The 20,531-nt window shown below is 48.6% G+C and overlaps 1 non-coding gene across 1 annotated transcript; it reads left to right on the top strand.

Moving 5' to 3' along the window:
- Nucleotides 1-7,246: 7,246 nt before the first annotated feature.
- Nucleotides 7,247-7,355, top strand: LOC120701696. The gene has a single exon (XR_005686253.1). It is a non-coding gene; the product is annotated as a small nucleolar RNA R71 (small nucleolar RNA).
- The last annotated feature ends 13,176 nt before the right edge of the window (nt 7,356-20,531 follow it).

Here is a 20,531-nt window from a genome sequence, read left to right as displayed (position 1 = left end):
AACCAGCCACCGGTTGTACCATCCTCTGCTTTGCATTGGTAAGAACACTTGTAAGAGCTTGGTAAGACGTGCGAGATTGTGTTTCCACCATCTACATCCACATATAGTAGTTGATAGGGATAACCTTTTGTGTTTTCTCTTGTCTACTTACTAACAATGTCAGGAAACACTGAGATTGCTCAACGAGTGTTGAGTTCTCAAATGGAGAAAGTGGAGCAAAATCAATTCAACAATTTGTTCCAGACTTTCTTTGCCGTGATGGAACGACGTTGCCGAGTCATCATTGATGGTGAGACTTGCAACAACCTTGCAAGTTTAGAGCTGGTCGAGAAGCTTGGTCTGACCACAAAGCCACATCCACATCCATACTACATGCAATGGGTAAATTCTTACGATAAGATTAAGGTAACTGAATTTGCACATATTGAATTTAGCATTGGTTTTTACAAGAGTAGTGCTGATTTTGATATAGTACCCATGCAAGCATGTCATTTATTGCTAGGAACGCCATGGATTAATATAAATGATGTGGTACATAAAAAGGTTGCAAATAGATATTCTTTCAACTACAATAGAAGAAAAATTACACTTAAATCTATGACCGCAACTGAAATTTTAGAAGCCGATCTTGAAAGAGCAGAGAGAAGAAACAATGAGCCTTTTAGAAAAGAATGGATTCTATCTAAGAGAGCAAGAGAGAGGGGAGCCTTCTTGGAGAGAATGGAATGAAGTGTGTGTGTGTGTTGAGGGGGATGGAGAGAGGCCCTATTTATAGCTCTAGAGGTCGGTTTCCTGCCAACGCACATATGGAAGGTGATCAGGTGCCTTGGCAGCCACTCCTCCTCAAAGTGCACCTGGTCGGGAACCAGGCCAGGTTCGGCCGACCCAGGGGTTCGGCCGACCCCACCTAGCAGCCTCTCGGCCTGTTCTTCTATTGGATGGTATATTCTTTGATGCTTATCCTTATCCTCTGGTGCATATTACGTGGAGGCCCCGTTTCCTCTGACATGTGGGCCCTCTTTGTAAGTGTGTGATGCCGGATGTGATATTCTGTGTAGTTATATGGTGTCTGCTGTGTGTTTTCATCTTATTCCGCTCCTGCTCATCTGAAATATACAAAACTCAAAAACAACTGTGGTGCAAGGTTAGTGATACAAATATATGAGTAAGACATGTAGTTTTCCTTTATTATTCAGTATAGTTGACGGGTGAAAATGGCACTTAAGCACCGTCAACAACTCCCCCAAGCTAGCCCTTTGCTCGTCCCGAACAAAGTTTTAGACTTAGGTTGTTGATCAGGAGTTTCTACAATGTCGCATTCCTGACTTATGCCCAAGGCACAACCGAGTGTTCTTACCTTTATTCTGAATAAGTTGGCCTTGTTCGCACCTTTTACCTTACTCCTGTGGGGCTTATAGCATCATCCTCATCTTTGGCGGTTGAGGGTCAGAACGGCTTGTAGAGTACAACTTACCACTCCTTTGTTCAACCGTCAATCCGGAGGTTTTATAAAGTTTTTGAAAAGAAATTTTGTAAGTTCCTCGGGAGATCTCTCGGATCGCTCAAATGTGTTTCATTCCTCACCAAGGCCTTTTTATGCGCCTTTTTCCATCCTACTTCTAGTGTCTTCTTTTTGGTGGATCTGTAGGTATGGAGGATATAATGGCAAACTTGCTTCTCATATTTCGCTAAGTCAAAGACCGGATCCACAGGAGAAACAAGTCATAAGCCTCGATCAAGATGTGCAAGTGTGTTGATATTTTTGGTGAATGATGGATGAAACTCCTTCATATGAATTCTCTCTCCCTTGGAATATTTTTGGTATGGGCTATATATATATATATATATATATATATATATATAGGGCACCACTATTTGGACCCCGGGTTCCAAATGGTTATTTGGTACCCAGACCTATCCGACAGCAGCCCAGCCCAGCCTACACGACGGAGCTAGGCACGCGCATGAGACTGTCTTCCCCGAGCAGGTTTTTTCTTTTTTTTTTCTTTTTCCATTCCAATTCACGTGGTCAGTTCCTTTTTCTTGCCTGCTGCTAACCGGATCTGCGCAACCTACTTAGTTCGCTGCTCGAGGCCAAAACAGCGCGTCGTGGATGAGATGCCGCTGGCGCTCCATAACGCCGACCCGATCTCCGACGATGGGAGAACCGCCGGCGCTGCCGCTGGCTCGACCGGCTGGGAGCCTGCAGCGCGGCCAAGCGAGGTGCTCGGAGCTGCCGCCATCGCCAGGGAGCAAGGGCGGTGGCGACCTGAGGTCGTGCGGCGGCGAGCTAAGGCCGTGCAGCGGGGGCGGGGTCGGCGGCAATCTGGGCTCGTGCGACGGAAACGAAGAGAATAAAGTAATAAACCGTCGCCTCCCAGACTCCCCCACGATCTATTTTTTTTGTGAATATTTAAAACAAAAAAAATAATATACAAGAGTCGTGGATACTGGAGGAAAAACGGACGGACGGGTGCAGCGCGTGCACATGGGTTGGGCTCCAGGTACCGCCGGTGCGTTGGGTGGGCTCGAGGACTGAATAGCTATTTGGACCCCAGGTACCATATAGCAATACTATATATATATATATATATATATATATATATATATATATATATATATATATATATATATATATATATATATATATATATATATATATATATATATATATATATATATTGACATGCCTTGTGGGCATGTGGCATACCTTCTTTGGGCATGCATCTTTTCTTCTTCTTTCTTTTTTTTTTGACATGCCTTGTGGGCATGTGGCATACCTTCTTTGGGTATGCATCTTTTATTTCTTCTTTTTTGTATAGCCCATACATTATAACGATAACTTTGTAGAGAGATAGACATGGTACAACATAGAGTTTTATTTGTGGGTGGATGGATGTACTTGCTATCTTCCAAGTGTAGAAGTATAGCATGTGAGTGGACGTGTACGTGATCTTGATCATGGGCGTATGAAGTGATTCTCTCAAAGGGGTCACAATAATTTGACAAAGCTCAATGAGAAGACAGGTTGCATATGTGAAAAGGCTTCTCAAACTTGTAACTCATATGGCTCTGGATGGGAATTACATATCACCGAGGAACTTTATTTTTGTATTTTTGAAAAGAAATACTCCGGATATCAAGCATCATGTAGGAGAAGATCATAGCAACTCTTTTCAGCCATATCATAACCCACAACAACCTAGATTCGAATTCTGCTTTTCACTACCCACAAGTTTCAAGCTTAAGGTTTGAACATCTAGCCACCAAACTCAGAACTTAGGGAGAGCACAAGGTTGTAACTAGGCATATGAAAGGAACTAACAGAGCAACTATTCATCATCTCAACAAGGAAAAACTACACATGCTTACTACACATACTGGAAAGCAAGTAAATATTTTTGGGTTTTTAAAGGTTTTGCCAATTTTTATTTGATTTTAGTTATGCAAATTTTTATGGATTTTCATAATTTTGCAAATTTTTGCTTGGTTTCATGCAAGGTTTGAAAGCAGTAAAGATAGAGTTTGATACAAGGTACCTCTCATGGGGGTCCTCCCCCAAGCTAGCTTCAGGCTCACTGCTGTTGGTTGGGATTAAACCCAGCCCAACGGTAGTAGGCCCTCCACTCCTCCTGGGATTGCTGCTGTTGCTGCTCCAGGTTGCGGATCCTCTCGCCTGTGTATCGCTGCCAGTTTTGAGTTGACTCGATGTGTTGGCCCAATGACTCATCGATGTTGGTGGTGCACACATTCAGCTCACCCATCTGCCGAGTCAGAGTGGTGAAGCCTTTGGACGAAGTTGTACGTCGCGGGGGACCACTGGAGCTAGAACTGGTGGACTGGTGCCCTGAGGCCTGCCGTGCCCACTCGGTGGAGCTGGCACTCTGCCATGACGAACCTCCAGCCTCATATTGCTATGGTTGAGGCTGAGGTTGCTGCTGCATGAACTCCTCCATTCTGGCCCTGCTTCTTGTAACCCTGCCAGGAAGACCAAAAACACTATGCCTACGGCTCTCCTCTTGTGGAACAAGAGGGATGGTTTGCGAAAAGGTAGTTATACAGATGATACCCCGTATTTGGCAATGGGTTTTAATTTGCATAACCAAGCGAAAAGAAAATCAAGGAGTCATCCGGGCCTTTCTTGAGTATGTGGCCTTGAACCAAGTACGCCTCATCGATCATAACACGGGGCTCCTCAATGAAGGGAACGGGGTTCCCATCTAAGATTCCCATGTTTGATGCGATGCAGGTGATCAAAGAAGTGCATTCAATAGGACCCGTCATCCAAAAATTTGTGAGCCATTGCTTAACCATTGCTTGTGCGGGGGAGATTCAGATTTTGTTGACCATGGCATATATTATCATCAACTCATCATTCCGCACTGGTCGTGGATCATCTCTTGGAAAGAGAGTGTTAGCCACCCACTTGTGCATCAAACGAAGAGTCGGATTTTGAATGTCATTGCACCGAGGTGCAAACTTGCCATGAACAACTTGACCCAAAATCAAACCCCAAAAATCATGTCGATCAAAACCACGACAAGCTTTAGCAAGGGAAACTGGCAAGCGCGCGCTAAAACCCAAGAGGTGACTGAAATTTCTCTAATTAAAATAGCGTTCAACTCCAAAAAGTCGGAAAGAAACACCATCATCCACCTCCCGAAGAGTGCAAAGAAATTGGATGGTGAGGAGATGAGAACCATTCTCCTCAACGGGCAAAAAACCATCCCATCCAACCGCATGCCAAACACGAGCGAAGTCAACATCCATACCTGTTTTCTCGAGAAGGTCTGGGTCGAAAGCTCTGGTATGACCAAAGCTTCGATTCTTGATCATGGCGTAGGCTTGACGCTCGCGGTCATCTCGCAAGTCAAGGTACGGTGCATCATCTTCATCTATCTCCATGTCCTCGGCTTCCGGGTATGCAGCTTGCTCCTCAAACTGTTCTTCTTGTTCGTCTTGCTCATAATCCATCATAGTCGGTGTTGGTGGAGGTTCGAGGGAATGATGAGAGCTTGACTCGCCCTGTGAACGGGACGAGCCCAACCTCGTCATCCTTTTGAGAGCTCCAGAAATCTTCCGCCCTGCACCTCTCATGCTTGCAACAAGAACGAACAAGAACAACTCGATTCAGGTTATGTTAGTGAAATGAAAATGAGACTCTTACCCGAAAGTTGTTCTTCCAAATGCGTAGATAGTCTTGCAGCAAAGAAATGAGAGAGAGAGTGCTCTTGCAATCAAACTTGAGCCAAAATCCAAAGGAAACCCGAGGAAGAATGTGTGAGAGGGAGTGAGAGTGAAGAGAGTGAGCATGAGAGCTCATCACCCCTCTCTCGGCCTCTATTTAAAGAATCTGGGCGAGTGCACCCGAGGAAGAGCCAGGCACAACGGTCAGGTAACCATTGGAGAAGGTGGGGCCCAGGAGCCGTTGTCCCTGGGTCGGCCAACCTGTGGGGTCGGCAGGCCCCAGGGTGGGCCCCTGGTGCCCCCCCTTTGGTCATGTGCTTCCTCAACGGTTAAAAAGTTTGAAAATATGGTGCACGGCCAAAAGTTTGCTCGAAAAGATGTCCAAAATATTTTTCCCAAAGGATTTTATTTTTGGTTTTTTTGTAGAAGGGGAAGAGTGCTAGAAAAATTCCAGCATGCAGAAAAACAATTTGAAAATTTCAAACATGCAGTGGAGAAAAACAAATATGGTGCAAAGAAAATGTTGAAAAGCGGAGAAAGCAAATATGAGATAAATACTAATTTACCTTTGGCAAGGTCACGTCGTTTAAAGTCCGACGTGCACGACTTTTCTCCATTGTTCTTACCATTCGTCGGTTCGTCCTGGAGAACTGGATGAGGCCGAATTCTCGACCTTACGCCATACCTTCTTTTCCTTCTTCTTTCTTTTAGGTGCGGAGGGTCATTGTTCTGGCTGGGGTTCTGATGCACCCCAGAGTGCTTGCCCTTCACTATCTTGTTGGATCATGAAGCGCTGCTCTTCCCTTTTCTTAAACCTGAAAAACATGTCCTCCCGTCTGACATGGAAATGGATTTCTCCCTTTCCGACATCGATCCTTGCCTTAGCAGACCTTAGAAAAGGTTGCCCAAGTACGAGGTCGACTCCGAGGTCGCCCTCCATATCCATTACCACAAAGTCGACAAGGATAAAGGAGTCTCGTACTCGTACGAAAATATGTTCGGCTATCCCTTCGGGATACCGAATGTTGAATCTGCAAACTATACGAGCATGGTTGTTGGGGAAAGAGCAAGATAATCAAGTTCTTCGTATACCACCTTGGGCATTATATGTACGATTGCCCCCAGATCGCAAAGGCATCGCTCGAAGTGTTTGATGTAGATCGAGCAGCTGATCATGGGGACCCCTGGATCCTCTTGCACAGCTGCCACCATGCCATCCCAAATGTCGTTCCTTGGGGGATAGTACCTACCTGCATGGTTATTGCATGGTGGCCTCCGGGACAAGTTACCCCATCCGGTAGACACCATGCTGACATTTTCAACGAGAGACTCAGGTTGCCCCGGGATCTTCCCGCTCTCAGCAGCAGGTAACGAAGCAGCAATTTCTGCAAGCTGGGTTTTGATCATTTTGTTGAAACTTAGCTGGGTTTTAAGAGTAGAAGACAAAGTTTCAAGCTTTACATTTAAACTTTCCAGGGATTTATCATTGGCCAAAAGCTTTTTATTTATATTTTCATTGATTTTAACATGGCCAAGAACAAGTTCTCTCAAGGGAGGTTGGTTTGAATTGAAATTCGAATTATAAGATGGATTATAGTTTTTACCTCCCTGGAATGGTGGACGTGACTGGTTCCACCCCTGGCCTCCTTGTGGTGGACGGTACCCGTTGTTATTGTTATTGAGGTAGGCGCAGTCTTCACGGGTTTCGGGGCAGTCGTTCCCCGAATGTCCATCGTTACCGCAGACCTCGCACGTGAAGTGCGAACCCATGGCGTAAACAGGAGCATGGATCGGTTGTTTGCTCCCTTCCTCGATCTTCTTGATTAGGAGGTCTAGCTTCGCAGCAATCATATCCGTCTCTTTGACGGTATGCATGCCCTTCATATGGGGTTGGAGTCGTTCATCGCTCCACCCCTGATTGGAGACCATCTTCTCGACCAATTCTTTTGCTTTGGCGATAGTCAGGTCGAGGAAGGCTCCTCCAGCAGCAGCATCAATGTTGGCTCGAGATGTCGTTGTGAGCCGGTTGTAGAAGCTTTGCAGGACGAGCCACTCGTCCATGCCATGGTGAGGACAGTCCAGGATATATTCCTACAGCCTCTCCCAAGCTTCTGGGATGGATTCCATCCCCGTCTGCTGAAAACATGATATTCTCCCGTGCAGAGCATTTGTTTTACCCAGTGGGAAGAATTTTCCGAGGAACGCCTTGGAGCATTTGGCTCAGGTGTTGATGTCCTTTTCTTTATAAAACCATTGTTTCGCCTTCCCCAGGAGGGAAAAGGGAAACGGACGAAGCTTGACAACATCGGCGGTGACACCCCGTATGACAACGGTCTCGTAGAGCTCCTGAAAATTCTGCAAATGTGCATTTGCGTCCTCATTTGGCTTGCCACAGAATGGGCTAGCCTGCACTATGTTGATGAAGCTTGATTTGAGCTCGAAGTTCACGTCCCCGACATTGATGTTGGGGCCAGTGGCCACATTGTCGGTGGAGGGGACAAAGAACTCGTGGAGAGTCTTTTCAGCCATAGCCTCAAGAACATGTGGTGCTTCCGGAATGGGTTCCTGTGCTGGGAGGATAGCGAGAGGAGGAATGACGCGAAGTCGTGCCCTTCTCACGAGCCTCTCTGGATTGTCTGTGTAGTTTTCCTGCAGGGAGAAACCAGTCATACACTACCCATGTCTTCTTTCAAATCAAAAATAAAGGAAGACATAAAGTGACATTAGCCTGAAAGAGTAAGGACTATATCCTGAGTACAAGGTCTAAGTTAATATCAGCACAATATCTTTGTTCACATGCCGTCCCCGGCAACGGCGCCAGAAATGCTTGTTGACATTTCTTAGCGCAATCACTAGGAATGGTTAATCCTTAGCGACAGCGCCAGAAATGCCTGTTGGAGTCCTTAGTGCAATCACTAGAAATGAGGGCGCCGAACCCATCCTAGCAACTGCACCCAAGGGGTGCCACTCTCGTGGTATAATCAATACGATTACAGATGGATCCCCAAGCGCACGGATATACCATTGTAACATTTCACCCGGAGAGTAAGGGTATCGTTATTTATTTGTGTCCCAAAGGACGGCAGCGGCAAAGGTATTGTACTCAACATTAACCATAACATTGTGCCTCAAGCAATAGGCAATACTCTAACAGGGGTAAGTACAGATAAAGAATAAGCAAGGGTAATGTGACACAGCACACATCCACACTCCAAGAGGAAGGAATAAAGGAGAGAAACTATAAAACAAAGAACTACTCTATCCTACGTCAAGTCAGCTGGAGCTTAGGCTAGGTTAAGTGTCCTAGTGCTTCCATCCAAAGCTGGGGTCATGTTAGATCATGGTTAGGACTGCAGGTGCTAGGAAAATGGGATAGCGGGAAGAAGGTCCCGCACCGGAGTACATCCAGTCCCGTTACCTCTTTGCATGAACTCCAACACCGAACCCGAACGTCGAGGAGTATGCTAAACGCAACACCACTATTACGCCGGATAGACAGGGCTATCACCACCTGCCGTCTACTCCAGTCACACCGTGGAGCACGATCATATCCGAAGGATCCCGCATACCCGAGCACCACGCTCGTGTATGAAGTCACTACTCTAGTGCCCCCAGGTCTCCCACCCTTTGGATGGACGAGTAAAACACTAGAGCAAGCCCGAAAGCACAACGAACCTCTATCCATACCCGGATCATCTGGCCTAACCAAGACCGTAGCATAACTTATGAACGAACTAAGCATGGATTGATAAACTATCAAGATAGCAAAGCAACCATGGCAAAACTCTATATTATGAATAGAAGTCTGACAAGTCAGATACAAAGCCATACCAGGAGCCGAGGATTGCTCGACGACCCCGAGGACGACTTGCTCGCTAAAGAGAACTAGCCTAGCTCCACTATCTAGCTAAAAGAGCAAGAGAGAGGAGAGCCTTCTTGGAGAAAATGGGATGAAGTGTGTGTGTGTGTGTGTGTGTGTGTTGAGGGGGGTGGAGAGAGGCCCTATTTATAGCTGTAGAGGTCGGTTTCCCACCAACACACATATGGAAGTTGATCATGTGCCTTGGCAGCCACTCCTCCTCGAAGTGCACCTGGACGGGAACCAGGCCAGGTTCGGCCGACCCCACCTGGCAGCCTCTCGGCCTGATCTTCCGCTGGATGGTATATTCTTTGATTCTTATCCTTATCCTTTGGTGCATCTTACGTGGAGGCCCCGTTTCCTCTGACATGTGGGCCCTCTTTGTAAGGGTGTGACGCCGGATGCGATATTCTGCGTAGTTGTATGGCGTCTGCTATGTGTTTTCGTCTTATTCCGTTCCTGCTCATCTGAAATGTACAAAACTCGAAAAGAACTGTGGAGCGAGGTTCGTGATACAAATATGTGAGTAAGGCATGTAGTTTTCCTTTATTATTGAGTACAGTTGACAGGTGAAAATGGCACTTAAGCACCGTCAACAATGTTTCCTCTCCACAGGCAGCTCAAAGTGTAGCTCGAACCGTCCTTAGTTTCATTCTTCGTCTTCGGGCTTGATTTGCGAGTTGAATCCTGCATCTACCAGACTATCCCCAAGGATGGGATAGGTTCACGTCTCCATCCGTATGCAAGCTTTAAGTGGATGCAATAAGGTATAAAAGTAGCCAAAGGATAGGCTGAGGTTTCCTATGCAAGCATGTATACATATAAGTCATTTGTCACTTTCCGACACAGGCCATGCCGGCACCGGTCAAATCCCAGGGCGGTGCAGGAACTCCTTCTCCCTGCACCTCATCTGACTCCACAGGGGGAAGTGGACTAGAGGGAGGTAGAAATCAGGGTTTACTACTCTAGATGAAGTAACAGAAGAGTAGGAATGTACATGACCGAATATGCGGCTATACATATAGTTTTCACCCTGCAGGGGTTGCGCACCTGTACCCACTCGCCCCATCGCCCGCCGATCTGTCGACCGACTGACTCCGAGGCACCGGTCTATTGAGAATGAGACTAACAGCTACGGCACCATCCTGTCCCCCCAGGTTGGGATGCATCCCCTCGCAAGAGGTCGCCCTGGAGTTGTGTGGACAAACCCCACACAACCCTACTTCTAATAGGTCTGGTGACGCGCATAGCTAGCTCGGACCGGGTCCACCCTCATTGTGGATAAGTGGCGTGCACGTTTACAAAGTCCCACAAATCATAGTTACCCCATGTGTCCATAAGAGCCGGGGCAAGCACTCCTCACGCAGTTCTCCGTAGTGGTCCACCAAAGGCACCCATAACAGGTATTGCCTCTCCTTGGGCTCCCATAACGGGTATTGCCCCTCCTTCTCTTCTCTTCTCGCACCCGCCACAGGTGCTCTCCAGAATGTGCACAATACACATTCCCGGCCAGTAGCTTGCCCCTGCTAAAAGCCCTATCTCTGGCTCCTCACAAAGTGGGTCTCAAGCATGCCGAGACTATCATATCATGGAATTTCCCATACCCATTCTCTCTCATAGTAGCCAAAGCATCCAAGAATCAATCAAGGTATAATAGGGATGCAAGGAATACGATATATAAGTAGGCCATGCAGGCTTATCTCACACACACACAAGTAAGCAATAGCAATTCTAGCAAGCAATGCCTAATAGAAATTCAAGTCATAGATGGGCGTGAACCTGGTAACTCTTCGTAGTCCTCCGAGGTCTCTGGGGCTTCTCGTAGTCCGGGATGTCCTCCTGGGTCTTCTAGCATCTGAGGCGTCGGTCAGCTCCTTCTCATAGGGACCTAATTGTAATTATGTATTACTGTAGGGACTAAAGCACAAAGTTGCACTAAAACTGCTCAAATAAGATCCAACCACACAACAAAACCTATTCTAACACGTAGAGCATGATTTTGGAAGAATTATGAAACTGGTTTCATAATTTTCAGAGCTCCGATTAATTTATTAAATATTTTTGAAGCTTAAAACAATTTCTAGAATTATTAAAAGGTTTTCGAAAAAAACACTCAGGCTAACACGTGGCAGTACCAGGGAGTGCCACGTGTCATCATGACGTCAGCGTTGACTTAGTCAATGTTGACCAAGTCAACAGTCAGCGCGGTTCCACGGCCAGGGTCAGCTGGGTCCCACGTGTCAGCGAAAGAGTGAGGCTGACGGGCGGGGCCCACGTGTCTGGTGCTGTGTAAAAAGGAAAAGAAAAAGAAAAAAAGGTTAGCGGGCTTCAAAGGGAAACTGGGCTCTTCTTCTTCTCGGGCCGATCGGGCCGAATCCGGCCCATCTTCTTCTTCTTCTTCTTCTTTTCTTTTCTTTCTTCCTCTCTCTTGCAGCTGGGCCCCACATGTCATCGACTGGTGGATCCGGTGTGGCTGGGATAGATCTGGTGCGGCTCAGGCTCATGTGGTCGGCGGTTTGCGCGATCTGTGAGCAGGAGCGCCTCCTGGGCATGGGGTGCGCAGCACGTCGCAGCCATGGCGAGGCAGCCGTGCGTGGGTGAGGCGGCGGCGAGCTCGGGCGGCAGGGCTGGGCACGGTTCAAGGCGGTGAAGGCACTAGGCTGCTCGGGAACGCGCATGCGCGGAGTCCCGTGATCCTAGGCCGCACTGGCGAGGTTGGGCTGGAGGAGGACAGGGATGACGGCGTGTGTGTGGAGCGCGTCCAAGGCGAGGCGGAACGGGCGACGGCAAGCGCGCGCGGCCGTTGGCTTCCCAGGCCGCGGCGCGACGGCGACGGCGGCACCGGGTTCAAGCATGGCGGCTCGGCGGGGTCAGGCGTCTAGGTCGGCAGCGAGGCGGGTCTGTGTGGCTGCAGGGCGCTCGCGTGCGCGGTCTGGGCGTTCTAGACCTGTGGCGCGATCCAGACACGTGCGCGCGCAGGGCATCCGAGTTCCGAGCCCGCGGCGGTGACGCGGCCGGTGAGAAAGGGCGATGGCGAGAGCGGGCACGGGCTCGCGACGGTGTGGTGCGTCCGCGGGGTCCCGGCAAGGCAGGGCGGTGCTCGGCGTTGGTGTGGCGAGGTCAGGGACGCGGCGATGGCCCGGTTTAGGATGGCGAGACTGTGCGCGTGCGTCCAAGGCAGTGGCGTGGCGTGTTCGCGCGCGCGGGAGCCGGTGTTCCAGGTCCACGGCGGTGATGGTCAGGCCCGGCGTGGCGGTGGCATAGCCATGACGCGCAGGCGATGAGGTGGTTTGGCTACGGAGGCGAGGTTCAAGGCCGGGGCTGGTTGACGGCGATAGGATCTTGCACAGGAACGAACCAGAACGGCATAAGGTCCTAGCTTGAGTAGCACGACCCAAGTTTGTATGGCCACAAGCAAGCAACTACAACTTGCAAGATCAGGGCTTGCTCACAAGTTGGTGCGGCTGATGGTCGACTTCTCAGGCAGGCAACCCAAAGAAACACAGCAGGGAGATGGCGAGTGGCACACGGTGCGGGCAGAGTGAAGCCAACGGCTTGCGACGGTGGCGCGGCTAGCAGTGTTGAAGGCATGGCCTTGCAGCCGCCTAGCGTATGCGTGTGTGTGTGTGCGCCCGGGGTGTGCTCGACGAAGGGCCGCACTGGCCTGGGCACGAGGCGGACGCGAAGGCGTGGCCGAGTGTGCGCTCAGCAGGACCGTGGCGAGGCCAGATGCAACAGCGGTGAAGTGCACGAGTGCGGTGTGTTGGAACTAGCCCTAGGATCACTCACGCTCGCGCAAGGACGCAAGGAGAAAGATAATGAGCAGAAGACACTCAGGTTTGGCGACGAACGCCGCGGCCGGCGAACGGCCTGTATCTTGGCTGTTTACTAAACTCAAAGGACTCGAACAACCTGAACACACGGGTTACATCCGGCTTAATTTATAGCCATGACAGCACACCACGCACGCAACCACTAAGCTAATCTCCATGCGCACGAACGCGAGTTCCTCGCAGAGCCGTTGCTCTCCACGGGACTCGATCTCCAGCTTGACTGCGCCCCCTTGTGCATGCTGCATCCCGTCTTCATCGCCACACGCACGAAGGCTTGGCCTTCCCTGCAACTGCATGCCGCACTAACAGCACACGCCGTACGCCATGATGCACGAACGATCTGGACGCACGACACGAGCTCACACACGCGCCATGCTGCCATCACACACACGAGCACGAACTCTGCATGGACCTGCTTCTCTATAGGTCGACTAACACATGCTAACTAACTAGCCTGAACCTGTGCACGCACACACGTGCAGCTAACGACCTAAACAGAACGTGGCCATCAACGTCCTGGTATAGATGGCCATTTGGCCCGATACCCATGGGGGCCCGAAGCCCGGCCCATATTAGCCCGACCCGAGCACGGCACGGGCCCGAATATTATTGGGCTCGGGCCGGCACGGGCACGATAGCCGGGCCGTGCCTGGGCCTCAATCCCGGCCCATGGACGCGTCCAGGCACGGCCCGAAAAAGGGCGGCCCGATCGGCCCGATGGGTAGCACGATAAGCCCGTTTAAATACTATGTTATCCATTATCAAACCCTATTTAAACATTTTCGGGCCGCCGGGCTGCCGGGCCAAACGGGCCGGCCCGGCCCGATTAAATCAATTTCGAGCCGTGCCTGGGCCGGCACTTCAGCCCATGGGCAGGCACGGCACGGCCCGTTAATATTTTCGTGCTTAAGCGGGTCGTGCCTAAACGGGCCGTGCTTAGCCGGGCCCGTGCCGGGCCGGGCCGGGCCGCCCGTTTGGCCACCTATACGTCCTGGACTCAACACTGGACGCGAACACAAGCACCAACTCGTGCGCCAGCGAACACAACACCATGGCGTGGTTTATTCCTAACACGGTGAGGGCCAAAAGGCATGGTCTTTTGGCCGATGCGGTGCGCTGGTGTGCTCGTGATGGCCCCTGCGTTCCAGGGACCACGGCACGACGCCGGCGAGGTGGTTCAGCGTGGCTACTAGCTACGGCGGCGAAAGGGCGTTGGGCTCCTGCAAACAAGAGAAAGGGACAAGGGATCCTATGGCTTCTACGGAGGGCTCATCGGCACGGCGGCCGGCAGCAGGACGGAGGATGGGAACGGGACGGCGACGGCCTACCAGACGGGTGGCGGTGCAGCGGCGAGGCGTCGCAGTGGTGGTCCGGGGCCGTGCCGTGCAGCGCGGGATCGTCGGCGAGGTCGTACATGCGCCGGCGGGATGATGATGGTGCTCCGGCGACGGCGCTCTCCTCCTCGTCTGCTGCATAGGCGCGGCATCGTTCTCGGCTCGAGCGGTGGCGTCGTCTTCTTCCTTGGATTCATTCCTCGGTTCCCGCGACTCCTTCTCCTCTCCTCTTCTTTGGCTCCTTGACCTCCTTCTTCTGCTTCACGGATGCAGCGGAGGCGCTGATGGAAAAGGGGCAAGGCGGCTAGGGTTCGGAGGTCTCGGCCGTGGGAGTTTTATAGCCCGAGGGCTAGGGCGCCAGTGGGAGTCGACGACTGGTCTTTGCTCAACGTGCTGCTGGCCACGCGGCACGTATCGGCGAACGGAAGGCCTCGGCGCGTGGGCAGGAGAGTGAGGCGCGGCTGCGGCGGAAGCGTGGGCTCGGCTAGGGTTTGGGGCTCCACACGGCAGCAGCGATCCTCGACGTCCGTGAGGTGGTGGGGACGCGTGGCACGCATCGGCGTGTGTGCCGGGTGGCCTCAGCATCGCGCAGCTCGGCCAGGTGGCCTTCGCGCCTTGTCGCAGAGTGGGGAAAAGCGGCCGCGCTCGCCCAGTCGTCGGTCAAGGCGAGTGGGTGGGAGGAGGAAGAAAGCTGACGGGCTGTCCCACCCGTCAGTGGCTGGTAAGAGAAGGACGCCGTGATGGCGGCGTTGGGCTGGGCCGTGATTGGCGCTGGTGCTTGATAGTTGAGATCGAAGGAAGAAACGACAAAAGGCTGTTGGGCTTTACGTGCAGCTAGGCTGGTGTGCTACGTGGTCATGATTAGCAGGTTAGGTTAGCTTTTGTATTTTAATTGAATGGCCTTTTCAAACAAAATACCACACACTCCAAACAAAAGAAATCCAAATCAAATGGAAACAAGGTAGATTCAAAAAGGATTCAAATAACTCCAAATATTATCATACTAACAAAAATAATATCCTTAATTTAGTTCAAAATTTTAATTTACTAGGAATTTTAGAGAGATATAAATTCTACTTGGGTGCATTTATCTACAACATTGCCACAAAAATTTTAAAACTCACATTTTTTTGAGAATATAACATTCCGTAAAAATACGGGATGTTACACTATCCATCTTTTTGGAGGGATCTTTCAAATATTCAACAATTTCCTTTCTCCAATCATCGGCCGTTAATTCTAAGGTCATTACTCCTTCCATCAGCCGATATCCAGAAGCATGCTAGGCCAACCGATTTGCATCACTATTATGAAATTTTGGAACATGCTCAATAGTTACTTTCTTGAATTCTTTCAATAATTGGAGACATTCCTCATGATATAAACGTAGAATATCATCCTTGCACTCATATTCCCCAATCAACTGATTGATCACCAGCATAGAATCTCCAAATATTTCAACTACATCGGCTTTGATCTCTCGGAGTAATTGAATTCCCTTAAGAATAGCACGATACTCGGCTTGATTGTTGGTTGCAGATGCTTCAATTGGAAATGAGAATTCAAAATTTGCCCCCCGAGGGGAAATCAGTACTACACCAATTCCAGAACCATTCCCACATGAAGATCCATCAAAGAACAAAGTTCAAGGAACAAGATCTACCATGGCTAGTTCTGACCCACAATGTTGTACAACAAAATCGGCTACGGCTTGACCTTTAACTGCTTTAGCCGATTCATATCTCAAATCAAATTTCGACATAGCTAGAATCCGTTTTCTCATTCTCCCAATTAAAATCGGCAATGAGAGCATGTATCTAATCACATCATTTTTGCTCACGGTAACACACTCGACCTATAGTAAATAATGTCTAAGCTTAGTGCAGGAAAAATACAAGCAAAGACATAGCCTTTCGACAGGAGAATACCTGATTTCGGCATCTAGCAATCTTCTGCTCACAAAATATATAGCTCTTTCTTTTCCTTCAAACTCTTGAATAAGGGCCGATCCAATAGCACGTTCATCAATCGATAAATATAATTTAAACGGCTTGTGCTTTTGGGGAGGAACTAACACTGGAGGATTCACCGAATAATGTTTAATTTCATCCAATGCTTTCTGATGCTCATCCCTCCATACGAATTCCTGATCGGCCTTCAACTTCAACAATGAACTGAATGGCTGAATCTTTCCGGATAAATTGGATATAAACCTCCGAATAAAATTAATCTTGCCGGTCAATGATTGAAGTTCAACTTTCGTCGTCGGGGCTTCAACTTTGTCGATAGCTGAGATAGTTTTCTGACTAATCTCAATCCCTCAATCATGCACCATGAAACCCAAGAATTGACCAGCTGATACACCTAAGGCTCATTTTTTTGGGTTCATCTTCAAACCATACCTCCTTGTACACTACAGAGCTTTACGTAAATCAGCCAAATGTTATTGGTACCCCTTTGACTTCACAACCACATCGTCAATGTATATTTCCACAATCTTGCCTATGAGTTCATGAAAAATATAGTTCATGGATCTCTGATATGTGGCACCGACATTCTTTAATCCGAAGGTCATAACCACCCATTCGAGTAAACCAAGGTGCTGGACATCTGAACGCAGTTTTGTGAATATCTTCTTCTGCCATAAAGATTTGATTGTATCTAGCATTGCCATCCATAAAACTGATCACTTTGTGTCTAGCAGTAGCATCCACCAACATATCAGCTATTGGCATAGGATAAACATCCATCGGTGTCGCCTTGTTAAGATTTCTGAAATAAATGCATACTCGCAATTTTCCATTTTTCTTATGAACAGGAACCACATTAGAAATCCACTCGGCATAGCGACACTGCCGAATAAATTTGGCTTCAATTAACCGTGTGATCTCAGCCTTTATATCTGGCAAAACCTTGGGATTGCACCGTATTGCTCCTTGATGATATGGCCGATACCCTAGCTTTATAGGTAAACGATGCTCAACAATAGATCTGTACAAACCAGGCATCTCATAATATTCCCAAGCAAAACAATCTTTGTATTCCTTTAACAAATTCTTTAGCTCCTGCTTGTATTCAGGATCCAAATTAGCACTAATAAACGTCGGCCTTGGTTATCACCATTTCCAATATCAATCTCTTTTAGCATACCGACCGACGTAAACCTGTGTCCCAGTTTCCCTTCTTCTTCTAGGAACTCATCCATTAGGAACTCTCTGAAGAACCAACTGCTTGGATCAGTGTAGAATCATTACCAGCCAATGAACCATCATTCTGTTATTCATCGGCTTTGACCTTGACTCGCCAAACTTGTGACTTGACTCCTTTCTTGCTTAGAGTCTGTTCTTGTTCTTCCTGTATGATCTCTAGTTGGCGTAACCTCTGAACACACCTCTTCTGTAATCTGGTTAAACCCCTGGACACCACTGAGGTTGACTAGTGTGATATGTACACGTCTCTCATTTTGGATCCCTGCACATTGGCTGATCATCTTGCACTCTGTCGTCGGCCATCTACTCTAGCCGATTACGCGCAGGTATTCTCCTTCCAGCAGGATCACTTAGCATGGTCCTGCCCCCCAGTCGATCATGCACCGATATTCTTTTTCCTACACGATCATGCATAGGAATACGCTCATGTCGGTGTGATTCATAATTATGATGTGGCTCTTTATATGATCGGCTGCCTTGACCATTGCACTCAGGACAATCATCTGCCGATGGTAATGACAACCCTTCCTCCCAGCAGTAAACGAAGAATGGACACCTCCAATGTTCCTTCTCACGACGTGCCTCCTCCTCTTTGTGCTGTTGTCTTTCGTGGTCACGCTGGAACTTGTTTAACAGCATTTGAGACGTGACACGCCTACGTGGTGCCGAAAAACATACAGCCTCCTCCTGTAGATTTTTCCCTTTGACTTCATCGGCTGCTATCTGTGCCTTGGGATCAACAGCCCCAAATTTCTTGGCCGATGATGATGTTAGTATCTTGGCTTGAGGAGGGTTCTTATCTTTGGTCACATCTACCATGTTGGTGGCAAACAGATGCTGATCAATCTTCATTGTCCTTTTGGGAGTTTCAAATTTTAGCTTCCCTTGCTCAAAGGCCAACTGAATCTGTAGTCGAAAGACTTTGCACTCATTTGTATCATGTGACGTGGCGTTGTGCCACTTGCAGTACTTCATGTTCTTGAGTTCCTCTTCCGAAGGGATCTTGTGATATGGCTTTAACTTGATTAATCCTTCCGGCAATAACAAGTCAAAAATCTTGTCGGCTATGGTGATGTCGAACCCATATGACTCAGGTTCTTTCTTTCCAAATAGACACGTCACCATCTTTTTGTTGCATTGAATCCACTCAGCCGACGCGACTGTTTCTTGCTTTTCATCAATATCTTGATCAATAGAATATTCTACAAAGTTCACCTTCTTTTGAAAAGGCTTCTTGGATTTGTATGACCGAGCCTCTCCTGTCATCCAACTCGCAATTTGGCTGATGAACTCGAATTCTTGTGATGCATACTTGTCCTTGATGTGTGGCAAGAGTCCGTTGAAGGCTGCATCAGCCAACTGCTGGTCTGACAGAACCAAACTGTAGCATTGGTTCTTGACATCTCTGAGTAAAGGCAGCCACCGATCCATCGTTTCTCTTCCTTAAACTGATCAGATCTTTGAGGTTCAGTTCTGTAATTCCAGAGAAGAAGAACTGATGGAATTGCTTCTCTAAATCGGCCCAATATAATATGGAATTTGCTAGCAGTGTAGTAAACCAGGCAAAGGCCGATCCAGATAAAGACAAGGAGAACAATCGGACTCTAAGCGGGTCCTGATTGGCTGCTTCTCCCAATTGCAGGAGGAACCTATTAATATGCTCGGTAGTAGAAACATCTCCTTTCCCTGAAAATTTGGTGAAATCGGGCATCTTGTATTTGTGTGGGGGAGCAATCTGATCATAAGCCGAAGGATAGGGAGTCTTGTACATAATGGACTGTTGCTTCGGCCTTAATCCAAACTGCTCCCTCATTACCTCAGCTATCTTGGAAGTCCAATCAACCTGTTGACCCGCTGCTGGTACTTGCTGAGATGAAACCATGTTTGTTGTGTTTGCTGCCACTGCAGGTTGTGGTGAGTAGGGGTCATCGGCCGTCCTGCCGATGGCATCTGCTGTGCCTGCTAAGCCATCTGGTTGGGTGACTGCTGATACATTGTTATCGCAGAAGTGGCCGTTGGCTGTGGAACCGACGGACTAGTAGACTGTTGGACCGTAGGGTCCATGTATGGCACATTTACATATCGCAATATTCCGGTTATCTGATCATGGAAAATCTAGTTGACTGCACCCTGATGAGGAGACATTGAAATCAGAATCTCTGAAGGAGACTTAGGTTGGAGAATTAATGCCAAATGCTGCTGTGGGGTCATCGGCGGTGGCACCGATGCATTGAGTTGCGCTGCCATTTGTGGATTCCATGTATTTTGAGCATTCGGCTGTGCTGCCGATGCACTCTGCTGAGGGGTCATCGGCTGAGTAGCCGATGCATTAAACTGCGCTGCAGATGATATATTAAATAATTCAAGCGGCATACCAAGTCCAGTAGCTGGATTCCATCCATTTGGGTATCCAGACGTAGATCCTTCCTACATAGCTGTAGGAACAGGTGGAGGAGTCGAGTGGATGGGATCTACTAGAGCTGTTGACGTTGCAGTAGTAGCCTGCGTTGATGTTTGACTATTACTTGCTTCTGGTCGGCTATTTGGAGCCGACAAAGCTGCTTCCATAGCCGTTTCCAAAGGAGCAAAGTTCATCTGGTCTGTCTGTATATAGCTTGGACCCACACAACCTGGGAATGTGCCCTCTGCAAAGGTCTTGACCACTGCATTGTGTACTGTATTACCCATGACCGTGGCACACTTGACGAAGGCATGCCCCACGGCTTAGTAGATCATATCTGTCATCTTGTTTTCATGCTATGTCTCTGACAAAGGCTGAAGCTTGGGGAAGTCAAACTTCTTTACCACATCCCCAGATCTGGTGGATCTGTATGACTTGAGACATTCTTGTTTATATCTTTCCACAGCCTAACATAACTCCTTCTGTTCATCTTCTTTGAGCTTGTACTCTTCAACAGGAACGTAGTTGCCTTCATCAATTTCACAGATTATTGTCGTGCTGAAGCTTCTTGTCCCACCAGGCGTGCCAAAAGATGTGTTGATGTAAAAATCAACACACTGGAATCCGAGGGCAAGTGTTCGCCAAGCTCCGGAAAGTCAACCAAGCATACTAGTCAATTTGACCTGCAATTGACAAGGAATAAACAAA

The sequence above is a fragment of the Panicum virgatum genome, chromosome 3K (assembly GCF_016808335.1).
Source record: "Panicum virgatum strain AP13 chromosome 3K, P.virgatum_v5, whole genome shotgun sequence".
Classification (NCBI taxonomy): Eukaryota; Viridiplantae; Streptophyta; class Magnoliopsida; order Poales; family Poaceae; genus Panicum; species Panicum virgatum.
The sequence above is the reverse complement of the archived record's forward strand: the minus strand, read 5'-3'. Positions and strand labels throughout refer to the sequence as shown.